Raw genomic sequence first — 5116 nt, forward strand, 5'->3', positions numbered from 1 at the left:
GGTGCGTGTCTGGACACCAGGTGCCCCAGTGTGGCACAGGCTGCAGGTGCAGGCTATGCTGCTCTTCTGTCCCCTCCAGGTCCTTGCTGAGGAAGGACTCAGAGGTTCAGTTTGGATCAGATTATGGATGGGATAAAGGGCCAGGCTTTGTTTTTGGAAAACAGTGAGTCCTTCTGTTCTATCACTGATGGGAGGAGTGGCTCCACTGGCAGCCTGCTGCATTTCCTGGTCTCGGCCAAGCTGGAAACACAGAGAGAACAGCCCTGTCGTGGGTTGCCAGCACTAGGACGTGGGAGTGTGACCAGGATGGGCAAGAGCCTCACTAGGGGCAGGGGAAAGGTACTGAGCTGTTTTGAACTTCAAAAAACGCAGTGTTGGTTCCAGTTCTGGGCAGAGCTTTGGGTCAGTTCTTTTTGGACAGGAACATCTTAACATCATTAAGATAAAACTAAGGACTGAAAACTAGATTGCAAACAAAAAGAAACAAAGCTCCCTGGGGCAGGGACTGTCTTTTTGTTCTGTATTTGTACAGTGCCTGACACATTTGGACCTTGGGCCATGACTAGTCTCCTAGGCACTAGGGTGATACAAATAATAATATGAACATTGCAGGGTTTTTCTTTTGACAGTGGGGGAAATTCAGACTTAGTTTCCAGAAACAACCTTAATTCTGGTCCCATGTCCTGCCCAGTCCCACCTAATGAGGATACAGATTTAATATGGTTATTGCAACAATTTCAGCAATGTTTCACATCACTGGCTACCAGTGTAAATGTGTCACATTCTACATACATGCTGGTGTATTTCAAAGTGTATATTTGGTTGTTAAATTTGTGATTTGTGCTGTATTGTTTTTATATAACTCATCCAATCAGGAAACAGAAACAATACCATGTGACTAATCAAGGCAGCTTGAATTGTGAATATTTGCAACAAACTATTTCTTAAAGAGGAAGTCAAGAACTTTGTGCAGCTCAAAAGCTTCTCTCTTCCCCCAACAGAAGTTGGTTAACTAACAGATATTATCTAATGCACCGTGTCTCTCTGACTAAGAATTATTTATTGAAGAGATTTGTGAATAATAACAAGTAATGAATACATGTGGGATTGTATGATCTGTAGGCTGACAATTCTCAACTAATAAGGCAAAACTTGTTGAGTAATTTATTCACTCATCTCTACATAGGATCTTAAATGTGGAACATCAAATTCCGGCCTCATTTATATAAACTTCTTGTCTTTGCTGGAGTCACTCTCTGTTGACACTGTTTAAATGAGCTTAGAATTTCCCTTCAGGTACCTATTGCAGCTCTGTAATAAAACAGAGGACCTTTAATGATATATATCACACTGGTTAAATGTGCTGCCTCTCACTAGTGGCTGAATCAAACAGGATAAGAATTACTACGTCTACTAGCCAATAATGCTACGGCTTTTAGCTCCAGTGGGCGAGGCCTTTGTCTGTCTTTCAGGAACATAGAGTGGCCAGCACGGTATTCTCATGGTTTTCCATGAATCAAATAGAAACAGGTGTGGAAGGAAGAACACTAATAAAACATCAGATATAAGGGCTACAAGGTTCAAACAAATCCTGTTACTTAGATCAAAAGAGAACCTAACAGCTGGTGAAGCTACAGGGAAATCAGACATCTCTAGTATGCACTTCGCTCCAATGCAGTGTGTGCGAAGGGAAGGGAGTGCTCTCCCTTGAAAGGTCCCAACAGGCAGAGCAGTTATTAGCACTGTGTGGTGTATGTGATGCTAGAGACAGCTGTGTTGCGTGCCTTGTAAGATGGCTGCATCCAAGCAGCCTCCCTTCTACCCTGTGGAGCTTGGGGGATGGGCTGCCCAGGTGCCACAGAGGGCTGCTGCTGATGCCACCCTTGAGGGGCTGGAGGCTGTGTTCCTCCAGGAGGTCGGGCTCTTCGCTGACACCTTCCCCGGGGAGACCAGCTACCCCGGCAGCCATATGTTAACCATTGCCCAGCACTACAGGGCCCAACTTGGGGTGGCAGCACCCCTCTGGGAGGCAGCTCTAACCCTGCATAAATATTTTGAGGCGCAGAAGTTCAACTGATTGGCGGGCATCATGGGCATCCTTGCCACCCTGCGTGGGGGAGATGTAGTGACCACTGAGCTCCCCCTGGCCTCGAAGCAGATGCAGGAGAACTTCCACAGGCATGTGCCTGCAGATCATTCGGCTCGGACCCAAGTCTGTGCTGTGTCAGGGGGTTCTGGAGGCCCATGAGGCATTCCTGAGAGACTGACTTCATCATAGGTGTAGACATAGTCTGCCTGAAAGACACATACCCCTTGCTAATCAGGGCCCTCCAGCACCTGGGTGGCCAGCAACCAACTAAGGCTGGCATGCATAGAAGGCAGTGTGAGAAACCACCACCTGATGGGCTGGATCACATGGCAGGTCAGCAGTCTCAGCTAAACAGGAGCTCTGGCTGGGCCATACACATGTGAAGTACAAAGTGACTCCAGAGTGGTACCACGGTCTGCTGTGAAGCTTGGCCGCATCTGTACCAGAGTTTGTTGTGGACACATCCTGACTCATCCCAGATGTGAGCGACCACGTGAGACCAGGTAACCCTGAGCCAGAGTCACCCAGGTAACCCTGAGCCAGAGTCACAGCGGTCCCGACCCAGACTGTGGATGGCATCAATTCCTGTAAGATCTATCAAAATACACCACAACAGGAGGGATCAGAGGTGTTTACACGTGTCCGGCTGCCATAAAAATGTCACCATGTTGGTCTAACTTTTCTTTAGCTCATTGGCTTTGGAACCTCACCTCCGTGCTCAGTGCAAGGGCTGCACCAGAGACTGCACAAACTCTCCCCTCATTTAAATAGCAATATGAAAACACAGTATTGCCGTATAGCTTTGCTGTGCGCTGCCCTATCCCAACCCACACTGGAGTGTAATTGTTCTTCACCCTCCACCTGGTCAAACCCCCACCCGCCCCAAGAACAACGGCGCCGCATGGCTTCCCGGGGAAGGAGACTGTTTGAAGTTAAGACACATATATTGAAAACTGACTTTTACAGAAGTTCTTTATTTTACTGTATAAGCAGTGTAAGGAAGAGGAGAAAAAAGGAGATGGATTATGGAAAGGCAGACCACGTTGCTGGAGCATATGGCCTGCTAAGTTTGCACTGCAGTATGACGGCTCATACAACTCTAAAATGCTAACAAAGTTCAATTCAGTGTATTCTGATGCGTTGTTTACAAAAGTAATTTGAAAATGTGGTGGCATTTGTGGGTCTATGGCTTGGACCCTCCTTTCTATTGCAAAGCACCCAGGTCATAACAGCCACCCAGGCACAGTAACAGCATCAAAACAAGCACTGTGCTGAAAACACCGCATTCCAAACCACACCCGCAGTGTGGTAATTACAAAGAGGTAATGTGAACTGATGTTAATAAATGCTTTAAACAAAGACGTAACTTTTCTCGCAAGTGGGCCCTAGAGTCCAAGTAGGAGCATGATGCGTCCCGCACTATGTCCCGAGTGGCTGCATCAGTCTACAAAGGCCTCCTCTCTGACTGTTCAAAATGCTCACCAAGCATTCCTGCTTCCTGCACCCATCCATATGCCTGGCTCTCCCCCTTGCTCTCGCAAAGGCTGTGCGGTGGTCTTTATCAGAATCCAGCCTTGTTGTCAGGACCCAGTCTTCCAAAGGCACATTACCCAGTCATTCTGCACCTCCTCAGGGTGCAAGTGAACAGTTCCTTTTTCCTTTCCAGTTGTCTAGTGAAAAGCTTCCTAAGCCAGGGGAGCAGAATGACAGGAGGGAAGGCGATGCCACTAATGTCCATATAGATACTGGGTGCAAAAGTACCATTTGTCACTGCATGGAAAGTGCAGACATTTAAAGATCCTGGCATCGTGGACCTTTCCAGACCACCCCACATTAATACTGGTGAGTCTTCCACAGTGGTCAATCAGGCCTTGCAGCATCATGGAGCAACGCCTTGGTGTTGCTCAATTCTGAGGCTTGATGCGGGGGAGCGGGGAGAATAGACATATAGGTCCCATCAGTGGCCCCTATGCATTTAGGGAACCCCAACCATGCAAGACCCTTAATAGCTGCCTGCACAGAGCCTAGTTTTACGTCCCGGGGGACAGACAGCACCTTCTTGATAGTGGCACAGACCTCTGTTACAACAGCCCAACTGTTGATCAACACCAAACCGGTCAGCAACTAACTGGCAGCAGTCAGGGGGTGGGGGAGGTGGGCGAGCTTCCAATTGTGATGCCCTGTGACCTTATTGACTTGAACTGGGACCGTATAGAACATTGTTGCAACCAAGGCCTGTAGTGGCACCAAATCTTGTATAAAGGGGGTCAAATAAGGTGTCTAAGACAAGGTTGTGGTTTGCTGGTTATGATTATGCTATCTGTTTGCATGTATCATTTTTGTATTTAAAGATATAAGTATTGGCTCTATACTGTCTGTATTTCAAACTTGTGCTATGCTTCTGGTTGACACCCCAGACAAGTTGGTGTCAGCTCTGCCTAGCCTGCTTGATGGCCCATTAAGGACCATCAGCTAGACAACTGACCCATTGGGAGAAGGCAGATACACCTTGTGACTCAGCAAGGCATGCAGGGACATGCCTATGGGACAGAACTCTGAGGTTTTTCCATGCCATGTAATGGACAGCTTGTCTTTGAAACAAAGAAAGAAAGACCACATGGCAAGAGAATATAAAAAGCTGCTGCAGCTCCTCCATCTTGTCTTCAATCCTGCTTCATACCTCTGGAGGGACTTTGCTACAAACGGAAGCTCTACACAAAGGACTGATGACGCATCTCAGCTGTGGATGTTCTCCAGAGACTTGACCCTGAAGTTTATTCTATCGCTGCTACAAGCCTGAACCAAGAACTTTGCCATGACTGTATGTAATTGATTCCATTTAACCAATTCTAGCTCTCACCTGTATCTTTTTCCTTTTATGAATAAACCTTTAGATTTTATATTCTAAAGGATTGGCGATAGCGTGATTTGTGGGTAAGATCTGATCTGTATATTGACCTGGGTCTGGGGCTTCATCCTTTGGGATCGAGAGAACCATTTTTCTTTTACTGGGGTATTGGTTTTCAT

The 5116-nt window shown here is 47.0% G+C and overlaps 1 pseudogene; it reads left to right on the plus strand.

The window, feature by feature from the left end:
- The first annotated feature begins 1792 nt into the window (after nucleotides 1-1792).
- On the plus strand, nucleotides 1793-2472 carry LOC141994650 (EEF1A lysine methyltransferase 3-like; annotated as a pseudogene).
- The last annotated feature ends 2644 nt before the right edge of the window (nucleotides 2473-5116 follow it).

Source organism: Natator depressus, chromosome 10 (assembly GCF_965152275.1).
Source record: "Natator depressus isolate rNatDep1 chromosome 10, rNatDep2.hap1, whole genome shotgun sequence".
Lineage (NCBI taxonomy): Eukaryota > Metazoa > Chordata > Testudines > Cheloniidae > Natator > Natator depressus.